Source organism: Protopterus annectens, chromosome 8.part0, assembly GCF_019279795.1.
Source record: "Protopterus annectens isolate FY-2018-M chromosome 8.part0, PAN1.0, whole genome shotgun sequence".
NCBI classification, from domain to species: domain Eukaryota; kingdom Metazoa; phylum Chordata; order Ceratodontiformes; family Protopteridae; genus Protopterus; species Protopterus annectens.
This window is the reverse complement of record NC_056741.1, coordinates 372,800,445-372,823,165: the sequence shown is the minus strand read 5'-3', so window position 1 is coordinate 372,823,165 and position 22,721 is coordinate 372,800,445. Positions and strand designations below refer to the sequence as shown.

The 22,721-nt window shown below is 40.4% G+C and overlaps 1 long non-coding RNA gene across 1 annotated transcript; it reads right to left on the bottom strand.

The window, feature by feature from the left end:
• Positions 1–9,115: 9,115 nt before the first annotated feature.
• On the bottom strand, positions 9,116–20,895 carry LOC122808026. The gene is made up of 2 exons (XR_006365764.1): positions 20,763–20,895; positions 9,116–9,266 (listed from the first exon to the last, which is right to left on the bottom strand). It is a non-coding gene; the product is annotated as an uncharacterized LOC122808026 (long non-coding RNA).
• Between the last annotated feature and the right edge of the window lie 1,826 nt (positions 20,896–22,721).

Here is a 22,721-nt window from a genome sequence, read left to right as displayed (position 1 = left end):
CCAGTAGCCACTTGTGATATCAAATTCCTATCATGGAAAACGGCTTTTCTAGTGGCTATTACTTTTGCTAAGCATGTCTCAGAGCTTCAGGCTCTCTGTTCTTCCCCTCCGCATTTGATCTTTCACAAAGACAGAGTTTCTCTTAGATTGAATCCATCCTTTTTGCCTAAAGTAGCATCCCCTTTGTGCATCCAGCAATCTTTGGAGCTTCCAGTTTTCTTCCCAAATATTTCTACTAGAGCAGAATATACCTTTCACCAGTTGGATGTTCACAGGAAACTACGTTTTTACTTGGCTAGGACCACTCAGACTAGAAAATCTGATCAACTGTTTGTGTCCTTTGCGGAGAATAGGTTGGGTCTTCCAGTTGCCAAAGCCACCATTGCTAAATGGATTAAGGATTGCATCTCTTTTATTTATTCCCACTCAGGCAAGGAGTTGCCTTTCCCAATCAAAGCTCATTCCACTAGAGCTATGGCCACCTCTGTAGCTTTTCATTCCAAAGTTTCAATAGATGATATTTGTGCGGCTGCTACTTGGTCTTCTCCACACACCTTCATTTCTCATTACAAGCTTGATGTGGCTTCCCGAGGCAGAGCTTCATTTGGTTCCACAGTTCTCAGGAGTGTGTTCCAATGAGCCACCCGGGGTTTTTAGGTGCTATGGACGCTGTCCCATCTGTTATGAATGTGGCGAGATAGGATCCCATTACATCTTTTAGTTATGTACTTACCATAACTTTGGATGTATGGGATCCATCTCGCCTACATTCATACATGCCCACCCTCCTTCCCCCTACCTTTTAGATTTGGAGGAAATATAGATCTTGATAACCTCTCCTATGGAAGGTCTCTTGTTGGTTACAGTTATTGGTATATGTTTTCTGTATCTGTATGAATGTATAAAGTGAACAAACAAGATCTGGGGAAGCAGGAGTGGTGCATTGTAGGATAAGGGGTAGCCCAGCCAATGAGAGACTTCGTTCTAATATATTAGTGGCCAAGTCGGAGCCGACGGATTGGCTCCGAACCCATCTGTTATGAATGTAAGCGAGATGGATCCCATACATCCAAAGTTATGGTAAGTACATAACTAAAAGTTATATGGCTCCAAGAATCTAATAACCTGTTTAAGTCCTTCCCAGCCACCAACATAGTATGTTTGGCTAATTTGGTAGTGATGTAGAATTACTTTGCTAAGTCTAGCAGTTACTTTATCACACTTCTTTGATGCAATATCGGCATGTTGAAGTCATATTTTATTAGGCAAGACAAGCTCACCAGCCTGAACATAATCCCCTACGTCACAAGATGGGTTGCCAATTGGCTCACAGACAGAGCCCACATGGTGAGAGTTGTGGGAGCTATGTCCGACTCTAAACCAGTTACAAGTGGTGTTCCCCAGGGCTCAGTCCTATGACCCCTCCTGTTCGGCATATACTTTTCAGAGGTACAGACAAGCACAGGAGGACTATGGCTGACCAAGTTCACACTTAACTGCAAACTAGAGGCTATAACTGACTCTCTGGCTGACACAGACATCCTTCAAAAGGGTCTCAATGAGAGGGATACCTGGTGTCAAAATCATCGCCTCAAGCTAAATGCCAAAAAGTGCATAGTCATCCCCTTTGGAAAAAACAAAGTACCCACAAACTACCACATAGGTGATAGTCCCCTAAATACAGAAAACATAATAAGGGATCTACGGACCCAAGTATATAGTAATCTCTCCTTTGATAATCACATTTCCAAAGTGGTTAGAAAATCCTTTTATGTGGCCCACCTAATCAGAAAAGGGTTCGCATCCAGATCAAAAAAGGTCATTGTGCCCCTCTACTCATCACTCATCAGACCCATCATAGAGTACAATGCCCCATTTGGTATGAACCTTACAAGACACCTGCGACAGTTGGAAAGACCATGGAAGTACCTCACCAAGAGGATCACTGGCCTCAAATAGATGCTCTATGCAACTCAACTGAAGAAACTCCAGCTGTACTCGGTTGCATAACACCTACTCAGAGGTGATCTCTGCCTGACATACAAGGCCATGTCCAACCCAGAATTGATGGACATACTCCACCTAAAGAAAACCTTTTCCTCTAGGGCCACATGCTCTAGGGATCTAAACCTCACCACAACAATAAGTAGGACATGCTGGAGGGATAGATTCCTGTCCCAGAGATTTCCCATGCTTTGGAACAAGATTCCAATCTACATTAGGCAGAGCTCCTCGCTAACACTCTTCAAGAGAAACCTTGTCGAGTGGATGGGAAACAGAAAGTTTACCCTGGTCATCACTTCAGTGGCTCTGCTGGACAGAGGCACAGGGAACTAATCTAAGGGGGCGGCGAAAGCCAACACATTCTGGCTAGTCTTATTAATGCCTTCGGGCAGATAGCCTAGTATCTACCTATGAACCTATGAACCTATAATAATAATAATAATAATAATAATAATAATAATATTATTGTTGTTATTATTATTAATCAGGGTAGAGAATTTATCCACCTACAACTTTTTAAGACATAGCCAGGGACCACTGTCTGGTTATGTGATTTTCTCTGAGTCGCTTATTAGACAAATAGATGCTGAGGGAATCGATCGTTGGACCACAGAGAGGTAGATGCCAAACAAGAGCGGTCACAGGACTGAACCCTGATGTACTCCACTTGTCACTTGTCTGGAGCTGGATTTGGAGTCGGCTACTTTTACAGTGTGGGTTCTGTCAGAAAGCCAGTTGGCAACTCATCGAGTGATGTAGGGATTAATGCCTAGTTTAGTAAGTTTATCTATGATTCCAGAGTGGAGGATGGTGTTGAAGGCCTTGGCAAGGTCCAGATTGGCTGTGTGGACCACCTTACCTTCATTCACGGCTCTGGATACTGATTTGAAGAAGCCAATCAGGTTCAGGAGACGAGATCAGCCCTTCATGAACTCAAACTGCATGGGGTACAGTGTTTAAAGGTTACCAATGTCTTTGTTTATAAGTTCCATGAAAATACATTCCATGGCCTTGCAGATCAGGCTCGTCAGACTGATGGGGTGGTAGTTCCCGGGATCCAAGGTGGATCCCCCCTTGTGGAGTGGAATAACTGTAGCTGTGCTCCACTGAGTGGGCATGAAGCCTGAGGTGAGGCTATGATTAAACATGGCACTTAAGTGAGGTGCCAGTTCATTTTGTAGTTCATGTAGTACACAGTCTGGGATGTCATCTGGTCCCATGGATGCTGTATTCTTAGCTTTGGAGAGTGCGTTTTTTACCTGTGTGGCCATTATTACTGGAATTATGCAATCTTTCAGTATTGAGATGGGCCCTTTAGGTGGTGAAAGGTGGTGAAGTTTGCACTGAATTGATCTGCCAGGATATTGGAAATATCCTTGGGATCTGTATATTTAATGCCATTCTGTTGCAGCTCAGAGCAGATTTGAGCATTGCCATTTAGATTCTTGACATAGCTATAGAATGCCTTGTGGTTGCCTTTGGAATCATTAGCAATTTTATTTTCATAATTAGCTTTGGAGGATTTTATGAGGGATCACAGCTTCTTACTGAGGCTGGAAAGGGAGTTTTTTGCATCCAGGGATTTTCCTCTTTTCTGCAACAGTTTCTTCGTTTTGTTGTAAATTTTGTTTATGGCAAGGGACCACCAGATTGGCTTCCTTTTTTTGGCAGAGAATGTCTTGGTTCTGTTGGGGATGGCAAGATTCATGCACGAGTGGATTTGCTCATATTGTGCCTTAGTGTAGGATTCAGCAGTCAAACTTTCAGTTCCCGTCTGCATGGGTGTCATGACGTTTGACACTTCTGACTTGAGTATCATGAAGTTGGCTTTGGAGAAGTTTTTTACAGAGGTTTCCTTACTGGGGGGTGGGGGTGGGATGTGGATGTCAAGGGTGATTAGCTTATGGTCAGACCTGACCAACGAGGAGGTGACCATAGGTTTAGAGCATTGATTTCCCATGTTGGTAATGACCAGGTCATGGATATTGGAGCCCCTTCTGGGACTAAGGATTAGTTGATCCAGGGCATTAGAATTTATGAATTCCAAGAACTGTCAGGCAAAGGTGTTGGTACACGAGTAGTTTTCCCAGTTAATGGCAGGGTAGTTGAAATCACCCAGTATTAGGGTGTTTGGTTGTATCTTAATATTTTCCAGTATATTTAGAAAGGTGTAGTGAGAATCTTGGGGCATGGTGGGGGATCTGTAGCAAACTACAATTTGGATTGAAGTCTTACCTAGTGTTAGTTGCACCTGGAGAATTTCAGACGCATTATGCTGGGCAACTAGCCTGGTGTTGTGAATATCCTTGGTGAATCTGGACACTCCTCCACCTTTAGTGTTTCAGTCCTGTTTTGGTGGCTGAAAAGTGTGGTAAGAGTTGCAGCCTAGTATTGCAGGGGTGCTCTCTGGAGTCTTGAACCAGGTCTCAGTTACTGCACAGATATCGATATTCTCCATTTTTAGGAGTTCCTCGAGAGAGTGCATTTTGAGGTTTAGACGTCTAGCAATGAGTAGCATTACCTTCAGATTTTGCATGCTTGTACCTGTTACAGTGGTGGTTTTGTCCTTTGAACTTTGCCTAAAAAAGGCACTATAGGGGTGGCAAGAGCCTTAGCCAGTAACCTGAATCCCAGGGGTGACAGGTGCAGACCATCTCTGCAAAGCATCGTGGTCTGTCGATCATGTTGTCCCAGGCATACAGATACTGGATCCCCTTAGAATGACACCAGAAGCTTAGCCAATTGTTGAAGTCAATCATTTTGTCCTTATACTGTGGTATCATTCTGGGCAAAGGTAGGATGCTACTCAGGGCTAGGGTCATACTTGCCTGACCCACATGAGCCGAGAGCTCTTCCATGTCTCTTTTCATGTAGTCCAGGGAGGTAAGTCTCAAGTCATTCACTCCAACATGGACAATGACAGAGTCATATTTGTACTTGTTGTGGAGTGACTTGAGTGCATGGTTTATGTGGTGGATCCTGGCACCTGACAGGCAGCTGACTGTAATTTTCTCCTTGTTCAGCCTGGTGAGTGGGACATCAGTGTGCCTGACTATAGGGTTACCTATGACTAAAGAGTTGGGTACATTGTCTTGCCTTATGGGGCTGATGTTGGGTGGCACACTGGTGTTATGAGCTATGTGACACTTTGGTTGTGATTGGTGTTTGTTTGCGTTTCAGCTTCGGAGGTCCTTGTTGCTTGGGCAGGTTAATGTTAAGGGCCTCCACATATTTGGGTTTAGTGTTGTTATGTGTGGATGTTGGTGGTGTGGGTTTAGAAGGGCTATGTGTTGCTTGAGGTGTAGTGCGGGTGTTAACCTTCTCCTCTTGACTGTCTAGCAAAACCTTGGATGGAGGGAGCTTTGCTTCCAGTTTGGCTATGTAAGTGCATCTCTCGCAGGTTGGGTGGTAGGAGGAGAGGGTTGACTGTGTACATGAAGCAATTGCTGCATTGCCCCAGTATGCCCATATTCACCAGGTGGACAGGAGAAATCACCGGAAGCTGACCCTTGGACATGCCTGGTTTGGTGCTTTTTTTTTGTAAAGTAAAAGAGCTGTTTTCCCTTACCTTAGCAAAGTACTTTGCAATTATAGGCTGTTTAGTGCCTATGATTAATTTCTCCTTATTAACAAGGAGATTTAAGTGCTTGTATCAGTTTAAGGCTTCCAAGTGCTTTCCAGCAGGTATTAAAGCAAGTGCTAGTCACAGGGATGCTTAAAGGTAAGATGAAAAAAATGGTTTAGCCTAAACACTGCAGTGTGCACTAGAAGAGTTAGATGTGAAAGTAGGTAACGTAAGTATTAAGTGTCTAAAAAGTTAAGTTTTAGTGGAGAGTCACTATTTTTAAAACAGGAAGATAGATTGAAAGGAGTGGCCACTTTTGTATTCTGGTACTATGTAATACAGTAGGATGGCCAATAAACTTAAATAGTTGAAGGGGAGTGATTTCACAAAATGATAATTTTGTGCTTACTCACACAAGCCAGTAAAAGCAAAGAGGAAATGAGATATATGGTCAAATTAACACAAGGGGAAGGCAACTAGAAAGGCAGTGGTGTTTAAGAACACTACAGTAACCGGGTGGGAAGGTGAAGAAAAAACGTTCTGCCTGACTCACAGAGCTGTGGTCTCTTTTCAAGTTTTAATATGCAGTTAAAAGTAGAATACAAGTAAATCACAAGGTAAATAAAACAAATCACAGTATTCAAAATAGAAAAAGGCAATAAAGTAATGCAACTAATAAAAAGCAAACTAACCTTTCCTTCCCAGCAAAGTGTAGCAGAGTTTCGGTGAGCCTTTCTAGTAAACCTCTGAAATGTTTTATTTTACCCCTTGAATAGAAGGTTTAGTTCCTAGCTCCACCCCCTCAGTTCGCAGATGATTAACTTTAACTGACCAGTTCTATTGCCTGTACTAATTTCTGCCTGACTCACAAGAGACAGAGCTGTGGTCTCTTTTCAAGTTTTAATATGCAGTTAAAAGTAGAATACAAGTAAAACACAAGGTAAATAAAACAAATCACAGTATTCAAAATAGAAAAAGGCAATAAAGTAGTACAACAAATAAAAAGCAAACTAACCTTTCCCTCACAGCAAAGTGTAGCATAGTCTGGGTGAGCCTTTCTAGTAAAGCTCTGAAATGTTTTATGTTACTCCTTAAATAGAAGCTTTAGTTCCTAGTTCCACCCCATCAGTTCACAGATGATTAACCTTAACTGACCTGTTCTATTGACCTGTGCTAATTTCTGCCTGCCTCGCAAGAGACAAGAGTTGTGGTCCCTTTTCAAGTTTTAATATGCAGTTAAAAGCAGAATACAAGTAAAACACAAGGTAAATAAAACAAATCACAGTATTCAAAATAGAAAAAGGCAATAAAGTAATACAACAAATAAAAAGCAAGTTGACCTTTCCCTCACAGCAAAGTGTAGCAGAGTCTAGGTAAGCCTTTCTAGTAAAGCCATAATATTCCAAGGCTCTTACCATACTATATGGTATATATACAGCATGTAGAAATTCACCAATCAGCCACTACCCCACCACAGTGACAACAGTCTCCTTATTTTAGGACTGGACAGATATGTCTGCACTCATTGAACATATATGAAAAAATAACCAAATAAATCCAAGAAATATAATCACTCCAGCAACAAAGTAGTAGTATAAAAATAACAAAAATCGATAAAACATACAACACCACTGTTGTGAAGGAAGTGGATAAACCTTTATTACAAAATAAAATAAAGTAGAATGGTAAGCTCTTTTGCGACTGGCATCGCTTCTTCAGACCATTAAAAACACAATCTCATCTCACATTTAAATGGAACAAGCCATTAGAATATGGCCTATTATATCATAAAACAATTAATCGATAAATTTAAAAACTAATTATAAATTTTAATAGAGGTTACTCCATGAACCAATAGAGTGTGCTGTGCATATCAAATGACCTATCAATATTATCAAAGATAGGCCCTTACCCTATCAAAAACAAAGAACTACCTCTATCGTGAACACTATCACAGATATCACAATTGCTACTCTTTGTTTGAATATGAGCCAACCAGATCAGAGAACTGCGCAATACCACCAATCACCTATTAATACATATTAATAGTTTTATGGTGAGTGATCATTGGCTACCACTGTATGTGATGGTTTTACAGAGGTGATCTAGCTATGTAAGTTTTTCTGTTGATTGGTCTATGTTAGTTTTTTAGGCTTTTGATAGGAAGATGATTCGCTGCACATTGATTCGCCAGTACAACCATCTCTTTGTCTTAGATTGGTTTAGTATAAGGGGTTTTTGATTGGTGGATGTTCCTTAGATATAGGTAGGACATTTTTCAGCTCTGATTGGTGGTATTGACCAGTTCTCTGATCTGGCTCACTCATGTTCGAGCAATGAGTAGCAATCGAAATATCTCTGATAGTGCTCACAGTAGATGTAGTTCTTTATTTTTGATAGGTTTAGGGCCTGTCTTTGATAATCTTGACAGGTCATTTGATATGCATGGCACACTCTATTGGCTCATGGAATAATCTTTATTAACATTTATAATTAGTTTTTAAATTTATTGCTCAATTGTTTTTGAGATGTGATAGGTCATGTTCTAATGGCTTCTTCCATTTAAATGTGAGATGGGTTTGTGTTTTTAATGGTCTGAAGAAGTGATGTCAATCGCAAAAGCGCTTACTGTTTTACTTTATTTTATTTTGTAACATAAGTTTATCCGCTTCCTTCACAACAGTAGTGTTGTATGGTATATGAGAAAATAGACCTAGTTGCACATTCATGTCACATCTGTAATTGAAAATATCAGTGTCAAATGGATGGAAGGCATTGTTTAATCACTGGCATGGTTAGAATTATTCCTTTATTTATTTTTTAACCTGTTTGACAATCATTTATAAATGTGTATGTTCTTTTTTTAAAGAAAACTCATATGAAGACTTAGGAAGGAAAACATTCCACCAATTATTTCTTTCACTACAACATTGATAATTTCTATATTAGAATTGAATATTTGTTTTAAACACACCCTTTTTATTACACCATGTTTGTTTTACTGCAAAAAATACTTTGTATGATAAAAATGTTTTGGTGTCAAATCTTTTTAGATATGCAGAATGAAATATGACTTGATTACACAGGGCTCATACCTTACTATATGGTATATGTAAAGCATTTGGCTGAAAACTCTGTTGCTGTATGCAAGCAGTTTATATCATAGTTGGATAAAATATGCAGCAGATTCTGCACTATGAATGATCATAGTTTACTTGAGACAAATCTTTCAAAAATCACTATGAGCTATATGGGATAAGGTTAGGTTTTCCTACCATTCACCAAGAGAAAAAAGTTCCATTGATTATTTGTGTGCATGTAACAGTATATATATATGTATTTGTGTATGTATTTCTGAGGTTTTCCATCTAACCCTTGAAAAGGCAACAGATTTCCAAAACAGAACCAACATATGGCTGATTATATACTTTCAGTCTTAAGATTTCTAAATGTGGCAAGTTTTCAAATTTTCATTGCAAAAGTAAAAGAGGGAAAACTAACTAAATGAATAAATACATAAATAAATAAATACTTGAGACATGACAGTAGGATGCAGATAATTTTATTGCTTTTTCTATATATGATTCAGTGTAAAACATATAAACCAGGACACAGAGCGAAGACAGAATCTCTTTGTGATATTGTCCTGTGCAATGTCCATATTTCATGGAGAATTCTCCCATTAGTTTCTTCCTCCCTGAAAAACCAAATTAATAAACAGTATCAGTATATAAATGGTTACATCTGGGAACAGAATGGTTATACATGAAAAAAACAAATTATAACAAAATTACATTTTCTTTCACATATGCAAATAATAATGATGATGTGGAAATACTCAGAATGGGAAACATTCTTATTATAAAAGCTCATTTTTAGAACAAAATGGATTTTCAAAGATATCTGTCCTCATTCACAAACTCATTTGTACTTGATATGTATGAATGCAGGTTTGAATCTCTGAATACTGCTCTGAATTCATCCCAAAACTGACTTTCAGATAATGAATAAATTGTAAGCAAAGCTTTACATAAATTATGTACATGTATGCTGTTTGTTTGTCATAATCTTGTTTTCTAAGTCGTCAGATCATAATGAAAATGTCATGAGAGCTGAATTCTACAAATTAGGACTAGTTCTGAAATTCTGGCAGAATCAATTTGAAATATGTTGTAATTCATAAGATTTATAATAATGGATGGAATGGATGGAAAATTAAAAAATACATTTCACGGTATGCAGTCGCAGTTTGCATGTGTGGTGGCAATGCTTACAATCTAGAAAGTTCAGAGACATAAGCTGTGTTCTGCAGTGTATGCAAATGACCATATGCAGAAATGTACATGAATCCACGCAACCAAATAATGAGACATTAATGCCATAAAATGAACACTGACTAAAGAGTGTCATGATTCATTGCTGTAATTAAAGCAGCTTGCTTATATCACTGCATGACTTTACAAAGACATAGAATATACAGAAACATTTAGCACTGAGTATTAACAAAATACTAGTAGAGGTAGCAGTCTTACAATGGCTATCCCTGGTCTGTTTAAATATTATACCAGACCATTGCAACAGCAATGGCTTCAGTAGTGTTTAACATACTACAACATGACTAACCAGCAAACTACTGACAGCTTCCATACAGATCATGACATTATAAAGCATCTGAAAGACATATATTACACACTTAATGACTCACACGTGGAAGAGCATATTGAGTTCCTCTGGTTCCCTTTCACAGTTGAGAACAGAGCGCCACTACTATATGAGTCTGTTATAACACCTGCCATAGACTGGACACGTAGCAATAAATGCACTACTGGCCTCTATTCACAGAAATTTGTGAACTGGAATGATGGCTGTTCCCTGAATTGTCAGGTAGTCTATACTGTAGATGGAAATATCCCCATTTTTTGTGTGAGCAGTCTAGGAGTTTTCATTAGTTCTGTGTTTGACATATCTCACCCATATCTTCACTTCTAGTGAGATGACATAAAAAAAAAATCTGCTTGGTCTGTGCAGACTTGTTTTACAAAACAGACATTTGCTGACACATAAATTATGCATAGCACTGTTGTTTGTTGCAAGTGGTTCTGTACACTACTTGATGTCTCACTTTAAGTCTCTGATCTGCAGGCTTCAAATTGTGATGGAAAAGCAAAACAACACCAACCATGTTGAGCCCTGGAATGTCATGGAACATGCATGCAGAAAGCATGCATCTACTGTTATGGCACATATTCTGGAGTGCTACAATACTCTCCTGGCACAGTCAACAAGCCTGCTCTTGCATATGCCATGCTGCACAACATGATCATGGTGAAGCAAGATATTCAGACACATGACAAGGGTCAGGCTCCAATGGGACCTGTCTGAGACCCCAAACAGTAGTATATGGGAAAAAAAGCGAGGTAGAGCAGGATGACAAATCTGCAGAAAGAGCCCAGATTAAGCGCCAATGGGTGCAGTACATGGAAGTGCTGATGAAACAATGATGCCTGATGGCAACTATGGGCCATAACAATCATGAAGTGTCATTGACACACCAAATGAACATGATGAATGCGGTTTTACCATCAGGGTGTGTTTGTCAGGGCTTAGTCTGGTAATGTTGTCAATCAGACATCTTCTGAACACAGCACAGGATAGATGCTGTTGGGCACTGTTATCATCATTTGCACAAGTGATAGGGGACACAACAGCATACAATTGTTGGTAAGAACTGCATTGGAAAAGGACACACAAGGGTGGGAGCCAACAAGCATAAGTACAGGAATGACCAGGAGTGAGAGGTCTTGAGACCTCATCTGACAGTTGTGTGGTCTCTCTCTGGGACCTGGAACTAAATGCAATTTTATACTGTGTGATGCCAGGGCTGGTGACCTGTCATAGCAAAGGGATGCCATTATTTGATTTGGAACTGCATACAAAACATCAAGCATAACCACAACTATGGATGAGAAGGCTTCTAACAGCTCATGAAAGTGGTGCTGTGCATGCAACCAGCAAAGGCACTGGTATTCATCCACAAAGGGTTTGTACCCTGCCCTGACCCAGGACAACCTAGGCAGTATTGTCATCCAGTGTGACACTGGCAGTCAGTGTGATCCTACCTGTTCTGCCATACTGAAAAATGTGCAGAGAATCATCCACAAGAAGTCTTTGTACCCGAAGGATAATATAAACTTAGCCTGTGCAATCACCATGTCCTTAATATTTGCATATATGTAATCATTGTGAAGGGTGTGTTACCAACCAGTAGTAACAGAGATAGTATCCCATTTCAATGTGGAGAGCCTTGTGCATGACCTGCACAATCATGTCTGTGAGATGATAGCAACATTGTCCCATTATCCTGTTCTGCCCCATGACACTGATGTCATATAGCAAAGATTGCTACACATCAGTCTGTAAGAGTCTGTCTGCATCGCTACTACCCAAAAGACATAGGATACACAGCCTGAGGACTTGCAGAAAGATCTTGTTTTCTACAGTGCTAAAAAATTCTCACATCTGCTTACCTGCTTGACCCCTGGATATGCTGAAACTTCAATAAACTTAAGGAATGTAGCAATACGTATTTATTCTGGTTACAAATGGTATGTATATAGAAGGTCTAAATGCACTTCTTTCAAACAGGCATATATTGACAATATGCAGGCACTGGACACCCTTGTCTGTTACAGCATAGTAACATATGACAAGGCTAAGGCTAATGTTTAAAATGGTCTAGCCTGGTATATTGCATGATAACTGTACGATGTAAAACTTCACTCCATGAGACCAACATCTTACAAAAGGGTGTAACACAGACACATGACTGGTGTCAAAGTCATGGATTAAAACTCAATGCCAAGAAATGCATTATAGTGTCTTTAGGGAAAACTTCCACCCTGGCTAATTACTCCATCAATAAGACTCCCATAAGAGTTGACTTGGTAGTCAGGGATCTTGAAACATATGTAGACAATAAACTAGAATTTGGCTAGCATGTGGTAAGACAGTAAGAAAATCATCCTATGTCACCCAGCTTATAAGTAAGGGTATGGCATCTACGTCAAAGGAAGACAAAGTACAACTTTATTCAGACCTGATCATACCCACTATTGGGAATAATGTCCCCTTTGGCATATACCTGACCAGACAAATGCAGCATATAGAATATCCACAAAGGTTCCTTACCAGGAGAATCCATGACATAAACACATTACCCTATATGGATCACCTTAAAGCCCTGTGTCTATACCCAGTCACCAACAGGATACTGAGAGACGATCTATACCTGGCATACAAGGCATCATCGGATAAAATTCTGATGGTACTTTTCTACATCTGCATAATGGACAGCATCAAAACCACTAGATTCAGGAGTTAAATTTTGTTTGTGACATAAAAAAGAAATATTGGTGAGACAGATATCTGTCTCAGAGGATCTTAATGCTCTAAAACATGCCCTCCCATTCATCTGCAGCAGACTACATCCCTAACCCTAATTATATATAACCTTGACCAATGGATGGTAAATAGGAAATTCGCCCTAGGTCTGGACTGTTCTTTTCCTGTTTGTCTGTTTCCTCCCACAGGTTCTCCTAACTCTCTCTCCATATCTGATTTATCTTCTTTTGCATTTAATAATCCTCATCTTTTTTCCCCATATACAAAAAAGGGAGATTCTACACCCTGCAATGTCATCTTCCCTTGCTAAGCCATGATTTGCAACACCATATATGTTCTCCTTCTTTGTTTCCCAGTGCCTGCTGCTATCTGTTCTCCCCTTTCCTACTGTGCCATACATTACCTTTGTAACCCCTTTGCATACTGATAAGGGTTGACAAGTGTTCCGCCTCCAGCCAATATTAAACGGTATGCTTTAACTAAAGTTTTATGGCATGCTTTGAGCAGCTCTGGTGCTTATCTCACTATCAAGCACATCAGTGTTCCTTCTAGTAGTGATACATGCATCTCTGCTCAACAGAGTTTATTTTCTATCTCAAGTTGTTGCACATTGTGTTCACTACTAACTTTCACAAGACCTGATGCATTAAATATGCTTCCATACAACCTCTGCATGTGAGTAGCTCATCTTGCTCTGCTCTTCTGAGTAATGTGAGATCTGTGCTACTCAGTAAGATAGACTTGTTATAGCACTGGTCAGCATGTCACAATGGAGTTGCACATGTTGCTCGGCAACGTGTTTCACTTCACGGATCAATGCATGGTTAGTATTGTCATGCTGTGGAGAGCAGCTCACCTTTGAATGCACAGTACAGTTGTGCAATGAATTTCTATGAAATGCAGACTATATGTAATTTCTTTAACATACAAATTATGTGTTAATAATATCAGGCATTATTCTGTTTTGTCATAAATTTAAATATTTTGTGAGAAATACAACAATATCTTAACCAAAATTGAGAAATATGTATTTGTCAGCACAGCCAATCTAAGTAGTGTATCTATCCTGCTAAATAAAATGTATTTTCTGTACCTTCCCATGTTATCTTCTTGTGCCCCTCCTCTGCCTGGTTAAACTAAAATTTCCCCTCCCATTTTTATGTACTTATAGAAGCCACTCCCATCTAAAGGCCAGACTGCTCTGCCATGAAACTTTCCATACAACTTTGCCACTCCTAGCCTCTAAGAGGTCAGTGTAACAGCACTTTGTCTCCTTAAAGCTTGTTTTGCTGTTTTAATTTTATTATCTTCTCACATTAAGAATAAAACTCTTGATAATTAATATTAGTTACTGATCAAATAATTCCTGATTGTACTGCTATAAACACTGCATCCCAGTTCCTGAGTCAGTTTGTACCTGTGAAGATAGGTGCAGGCTGCCAGCCTAGCTAGATAGAGTTTTGTAGATAATTGTGTCATTTGTAAATATTAATGTAAGCCACAGGCTTGTTCTCTTAAATGTGAAAAGACTGCATTGGATATTGAACTGCAAAAATGTAACAACAGTGCACTCTGCTGTAAGAAAGCTGATAAGTCAAGCATTGTGAAATTCTTTGATCTAAAACACGGAACCAACATGTCTAGAGGGAGGCATTCTGGCAGGCAGTATGTCAGCAGAAGAGTACGGAAATCTGACAAAGAGTTAGCTGGCTGAGATGTGCCAGGCTAGGGGACTGGTGCATGGACACCTCACTAAGTCAGACATGATTGCAGCTTTGGTCACTGCTGCATCAGAAAGCAACAACCAGCAGGATGATCAGACTGGCAGTGGAGACGTACTGCACTCATAGAATGGACAGTTCATCCTTTGTGCAGAGTACTTAAAAATCCATCTGGAGCTAAAGAGACTTGAGTTGGAGGCCAGGCATTTGGAAATAGAAGCAGCTGAGAGACTGAGGAGTCTACAGACTGAGGAGAACGATAAACTGCTATGCCTAGAAGCTGAGGAAAAAGAGAGGCAGAGGCAGCATTAGAAGGAGATGCTGACTCTTTGCCAGAGTCATGGAGGTAATGGGGAAGGGACTAACTGGACCCCAGAAGCACAAAAGGTCAGTAAATTTCTTTTGCAGTTTAAAGTGGGGGATAATTTGGATAGTTTCATTCATATGTTTGAGAGGGTATGTAAACAGTATGATGTTGACCAAAGGCTCTGGGTACAGCTCCTGACCCCCTTATTCCATGGTAAAACTGTAACTGTGTTGTCTAAAATGTCTGACATTGACTGTTTTAATTATACTACTGTTAAGAACTATTTGTTAGAAAGTTTTAGGCTAACACCTGAAATGTATAGAAAAAATGTTTTGTGAGCATAGACGCAAGGCAGATGAAAGTGTGTGAATATGTTGCTGAACTGAGCACTTATTTTCCTAGGTGGGTGAGTGGATGTTAGGTTACCACTTTTGAAGGGCTGGTAGACCTTTTGTTGATAAAACAAGCCCTTAGTACTTTGCCTGAGGACATGAGGATATGGTAAGCTGATATAAAATGTGCTACTTCAGATGAGTTGGGGAAGAAGGGAAACCTATACCTAGCAAGCAGGGCATCCTTGCACAGGAAATGGACCCCCAGTACTGCTCATGAAAGGAACCCATGGTGGGCAGTCCAGATTGCCCCAACAGAATCTGCCAGTAGCAGGGGGAAGCCACTAGACCAGGTACACTTCTAGGACCTAGGGTTAAATGTTTTGAATGCAACCATTGGGGCCATGTGGCATGCAGATGTCCAAGGAGGCAAGGTGGGGAACAAAAGGTGAGAGAGCCAGTAAGTGGGGAAGACAAAATGCCAATAGTAGGTTGTCTTGAGACAACAATAGTACTGAACTACCATCCTGCAGATGTCCTGATAGGAAAGGATTTGGATGAGGCAGTACCATGTGCTTATGCAGTTACACTCAATCAGGCTAGGTGACAAGCATGTGGGTCTGGTAGCCTGGGGGACACCCAGACTGCATACTTGCAGCCAGGACTGGTGAGGTGGTTACTTCAAGGAGGGAGCTACTCTGTAGCAGTGAGACTGAATGTGAGCCACAGCTGCTTGTGGGTATTGATGTTCACTTGGACAGAGTGACTGCAAAGGTAGAGGTGAGTAGTAGTACCTAGGCTGACAGTGACGCATCGCTGTCAGAGGATACCAGACTTCCTGTGGAAGGGGAGCTGGAAAGGGATACAAAGAGAGAGTTGAGACAGGCTCAGCTCTCAGACCCTACATTGGAAGGCCTAAAGCAGTTAACTAGTGAGGCACCTGATTCTCAAGGGAAGGGGAAATCTGTATACTGGGACAAAGGGTTACTGTATAGAGAGTGGACCCCTGAGAGAGGACTAGAAGGTGAGAAGGTACAGCAGTTGGTAGTGCATAGAGCCTACTGTCTGGTGCTTCTAGTCAAAGCCCATGATATTCCATTTGCAGGTCATATGGGCATAAAATGTACAAAGAGATGTATTATGCAGAACTTCTATTGGCCTGGAATTTCCAGAGATGTAACAGGGTACTGCAGACCTGTGAGCAGTGCCAAAAGGTAGGCAAGGCAGAAGACTAGGTGAGAGCTCCTTTGATGCCTTTGCCTGTGAATGAGGAGCCATTTCAGAGGGTAGCTATGGATATTGTACCTCAAGTTCTACAGGGAAAAAGTATATCCTAGTGGTAGTGGATTATGCTACATGATACCCTGAGGCAGTTGCTTTGTCCTCCATTGAGACAGAAAGGGTGACAAATGCTTTGTTAGAGATTTTCAGCAGGGTAGATTTCCCAAAAGAAATACTGACTTACAGAGGTGCCAATTTCATGTCAGACCTGCTGGCTTGTCTGTGGAAGTATTGTGGGGTGAAGCACCTGAAGACCACCCCCTACTATCCTCAGACTAATGGCATTTGCTGACTAGTTTAAGAGGAAGTGGGACAAATATTGCCCCATCTGTTCGTTGCTTACAGAGAGGTTCACAATGAAGTTTCTCCCCCTTTGAGTTGTTGTTGTATGGGCATAGGGTGAAGAGACCTCTAGATTTAATTTGAGATGAGTGGGAAGGTGAGTGTGAATCTCACAAGGAGTCTGTTGTAGCATATGTCTTAAACCCAGGACAAGGCTCAATGAACTCAAGGGCTTGGCACAGAAGTACCTGGCAGAAGCCCAACAACAGAAAAAGATGTGGTATGACAGGAATGCTTGATCTAGAGAGTATGCTGTGGGGCAGCAGGTAATGGTTCTCATTCCTGTCAGACACAACAAGCTGCAAGCAGCTCAGGAGGGACCCTACAAGGTGGTAAGAAAAATAAGTGATGTTAACAACATGGTGGAACTGCAAGGCAGGAGGCAGAAGCACACATTTTACCATGTTAACATGATGAAACCTTACCATGATAGGGAGGTCCTTTTGCTGAGCATTCACAGTGGATTGCAGGAGGAGTATGAGGGAGATCTGGTGACTGTTCTCCTCAGTGAGGCTTGGACTGACACCTCAGTGGAAGGGGTAGCAATGTCTCAGCAGCTATCTCCTACTCAGGTTCAAGTAATCTGAGCAGTGTTACAGGAGTTTGGGGACATGTTCACTGGAAATCCAGGGTACACCGCCCTGGTGCAGCACCAGGTGGATACAGAACCCCAAAGGCCTATTAGGCAGGCCACTAATAAGGTGCCTGAGAGACTCAAACAGACTCTGAGGGAGGAGAAACAGGAGATGTTGGAACTAGGGGTAATTCAAGTGTCCAACAGTCCCTGAGCCTCCCTAGTGGTGTTGGTGCCAAAGAAGGATGCAGCACCAGGTTCTTTGTGGACTACCGGAAATTAAATAGTTGCACAGAGTCAGATGCTTACCCAATGCCTAGGACAGATGAAGCCCTAGAGCCGCTGGGTGGGGCTAAGTTCTTACAACCATTGATGTTACCAAGGGTTACTGGCAGGTGCCCTTGACTCCCAGTGATAGAGAGAGGTCAGCCTTTGTGACTCCTCTTGGCTCGTATGAGGTCACAAAGATGACCTTTTGGATGAAAAATGCCCTAGTGACTTTCCAGAGGCTGGTAGATCACATCTTAGCTAGAGCAGGAGGGTTTGCCCCTGCTTATCTAGATCATATCGCCATCTACAGACATTCCTGACAAGAGCACCTTCAGCATGTCAGGGAGGTGTGGGCAGACTACAGAGGGCAAGGTTGACCATTAATGTCAGCAAATGTCAGGTGGGTATGGCAGAGGTCTCCTACCTGGGACATGGAGTGCGGAGTGGCAAGATCAGGCCAGGACCTGCCAAAGTGGAGGCCATTCAGGCATGGCCTGCACCTGTTACCAAGAAGCAGGTGAGGGCATTCTTAGGGACAGCAGGGTACTACAGAATGTTCATCCCCAGTTATATTACCATAGCTGATCCCCTCAAAGACCTGACAAGGAAGAACAGGCCAGATAAGGTAGAGTGAACCCCAGCATTTGAGCAGGCATTCCAGAAGCTAAAAGTAGCTTTGGGAGGACCCCATTTGTTAGCCAGTCCAGATTACAGCAAATAATTTGTTGTGCAGGTGGATGCTTCAATCCATGGGGTGGGGGCTGTACTTAGCCAGATTTCTTCAGAGGGAGAAGAGCACTTAGTGGTTTATCTCAGTCATAGGCTCCAACCCAGGGATGAATGCTATGCAGCTGTAGAAAATGGAAGTCTAGTTATAGTGTGGACACTGCAGAAACTTCAGCCTTATCTGTATGGAAGAAAATTCACTGTAGTTACAGATCACATCCACTAACATGGTTAAACAGATCCAGCCAGCAAAATGCCAAGTTACTAAGATGGAGCCCAGGGTTGCAAGCATATGATATGTCAGTGCAGCACCACAGTGGGATTAGCAATGCCAATGCAGATGGGCTCTCAAGACAGGGAATGGGTAAGGTATACTCAGACAGACCTAACCCTCTCCCAACATTTCTCAAGGGCCACTTGAAAAACTAGCTTGAGTTCAGGGGGGGGAGATTTGTGAAGATAGGTGAAGGCTGCCAGCCTAGCTAGATAGAATTTTGTAGATAATTGTGTCATTTGTAAATATTAATGTAAGCCACAGGCTTGTTCTCTTAAATGTGAAAAGACTGCATTGGATATTGAACTGCAAAAATGTAACAACAGTGCACTCTGCTGTAAGAAAGCTGATAAGTCAAGCATTGTGAAATTCTTTGATCTAAAACTCAGAGCTGACATATGTCGAGGGAGGCATTCTGCCTGTTGTTTCGAGGCCAGAGTTAATGACTAGAATTTACATGTATAATTTATTCTATTTCTCTGGCATGCTGACCAGCTGCAAGATCAAAAGAGCTTTTAACCTCTGAGTTCTGTTAGCCTGGGAACCAGAAATAAATTATGTAATCTGAAATGAATCAGTGGTACTGTGTTATCAATTTAAGGATAGAAAGAATGAGGGCATTTGAGCATTTGTCTTGAGAACATCCAACTCACCACTCTGCCTGTGTCTGTATGTAAGTAGAATCTTAGACTTTAGTGTTTCTCTTAGAAATAGCTAGGAAATAGGAAGATTAGACTAAGTGTTTTTCTGTGTTGATGTCAGAACTATGCTACCATATTATTTTAAGAGTTTTCCGGTGATCTCTTGTCTTGTGCTTTTATTATTTATTATTAAATATTTCTAAACCTTTCAACTGTGGCTGTTTTGTGTAGAGATAATTTAAGCTCTAGAGTACATTGCATGTATATAGTGATACTGTCAAAGTCACTCCAAATAAGCCTTAACTGTTCAGTTGCACTTACCATTTGGATAATAATATTGCACAGTATACTTGGACACTCTTTCATAAGTGCTTTTGAGTAGCTGATAAATATTAGTGGATGGTGGCAGTGATTACTACCGTATAGTCTGGGTAAAAGGGGCACAGCTGGAGAACCTGTGTCAGCCTTCCCCAGTAGTGTCTGTGTGGTTGTATATAACTCTTTTCTCAAAGTGTGTGTGTGTCAGCTACTTGGGCAGGGACACGAAGCACTAGTTGGACAGAGAGGGTACTGGAGGTTTTAGCTTGCCCACTAGGCTGAGATCTGGACCCTATAGCTGTGCCAGTGGGGAGTTTGATTGGGGACCTGAAGAGAAAGAGAGAAACCAGCCCAGACTGACAGTGATCTCTGTGTGCTCTTAAGGGAAATTTTACTTTACTGTGTGTATTTATTATCCTTTCCCTATATGGACACCCCTCACTGATGTTAGTGGTGAGGATTGAGGCTCCTTGATTGCTGGGCCAGTGCATGGGCATCACAGTACCCTTTTCTTTGCTCAATGAAAATCTATAAAACTGCTTCCATCCACAGTAAGTATTTCTGTTTCTGTTTGGTGAATAATACACAAACTGTGCCAGCATAAGCCCTCTAGTTTGCAGTGAAGATTTAAAGAAAATTTAAATATTTAATTCTTCTTTGATATATCACTTTCTTCTTGATGCTTGGCATAAACACTTCTGAGTATTTTAATGTTTACCAGAAGAAGTGAAAAAAATCTGCCCTCTGCTGCACACCTCTCATCATCTCAGTCAGAAATCCGGTCCTAGTAATCACATTTGTCTGAAAAGCTTCTCTTACTACTACTCTGCCTCTAGTAATTTAGAGTGTTTTATATCACACTTTCTGAAACAGCATTTGTCCTGAAGGGGTTGCTTAAAACAATTTACTTTATTCAGAAATATCCTGGTTGCCTGGCTAAACAAAGTTTATATGTGGTTCAAAAAATTCATATGATTTTGTCGCACAGATGATAAATTAAGCCTACCTTTTTACTGGGTTTGTGATTACGTCCAAATTCAGAGTTGCCTTCTTGTCTTCCTGTAGATAAGAAAGAATATGATCATTAGGAAATATTATCCATTATATTCAGTTCAGCCTACATTAAATTTTCCTGAGAAATAAAGGGCATTAGTATACAAATGACACCGTAGTATAATTCTCAAGAGAAAAAACACAAATGGCATAGTCATAAAACTAACACATGCACAGACACACATATATACACACTACACACACACACACACACACACACACACACACACACACACACACACACACACACACACACACACACACACTAATCTTTTATTTAATCTGACCTAGGTACTATTGAGTTACTGTAAATTAGTTTGCCTGTAGAAATCACATTCCAAGACCATGCCATTTTAATTAGTCTGTTAGTCGTTTGAGCAGAGCATAATATAAGATTATAAGACGATCAGACATATTGCCTGTTTCATCATGAAGTTATAGTAAATCTGGAATTGGGGAAAATTGCCTTTTCCCCATTGTAATGCAATCATGGAGTTCATATAAGTAAGTAGCATGGAGTGTTGGGGTGCAGGGGGGGTTTGCCCCTCTACAAAAAATGCTTTTTTTTACATTTTTTTTTATTTGGATAAGTATTATTTACTTTAATAGTTCCATTTTGATTATTTCCTGATCAACATACAGTGATCTCAAGAGTTGTTACCTTCCCACATATAGATGTATATATTTTTAAACATGCATGTGCATGAGGATTGGAACTTTTGCTTCCAGTTCATTAAAGTTGTGAAATTTGTGATTGAGTCATCATACTGAGCAGATGTTACCACCACTCTTTCTTTCTTTCTTATACATCTCTCTCTCTCTCTCTCTCTCTATCTATTAAAACACTAAATTGTTGCAGTTCCAGTTCTTTTGAATTATGTTTTTAATTGCCCCACATTCAGGTGCATACCTAAGAACACATGCTTTACTATATATACCTCCTTCTGTCATGTTATTAACATTACTGTCATCATTTTCAAGGGCTGTACCTAACAGGGGTTTATACGTAGTTCTACAATGTTCTTTCACATATTCAATAACATCATATATCATATTCCTGGGGTAACCTCTGTCTGCTATCTAACTCTACAGGGTCTGATGTCATTATTATATTCCTTTTTTGTAGATATGGATGATTGCTTGAAAAATGTAAATATGAATTACTAAAGGTAGCCTTTCTAAATATATTAGACTTGAATTTTCCATCTTTTAAGGTTATTAACATTAGGGGAGGGGACATTAAAAAAATAGTAGGTGAAAAAGAAACCAGGTGGCAGATACTGCTCAATGCATCTGTTTACCCTGGAATCAATGAATACATATCTGTAAAACCTTTGTTATAATACAAATAAATTCTAATACGGGAAGTTTTAATCAATTAAATGTATGTTCAAATGTTTTATTATTAGTTTAATTATTTTTAATATTTTCTAAGTACATAATTAGGAGAATGTGTATTTCAAGAGTATAGGGGAATTTTTAAATTTGAGCACTGGCACTTTAACAGATACTTAAAGAATTTAATACATGTGACTTGAGGATGTGGCTATAAATAGTTTAATTCAAGTATGAATTAATGTTCTGATGAAGTCTTTAATAGAAGATGAAAGCGCTTAATGTGTTTTAAGTGTATTTTTGCAATAAACTATATTTGAACATTCACGAAGAGACCTGTGGATTAATTCGGAGTGCTGGTGCTGATATTGGATGCTGAGTACTGGAACTGCAATAATTTAGTGTTTTACTAGTTGACTGTTCTGGTTTTCTGCTTGTCTCTCTGTATCTATGTATGTATGTATGTATATATGGGAACATGTCAATCGACCGACAACTCGGAAGACCGACATTCACTCCACCGACACATGAAAACATCGACAGCGCAAACATGGACATTTAACAGGTAAGACTTTTA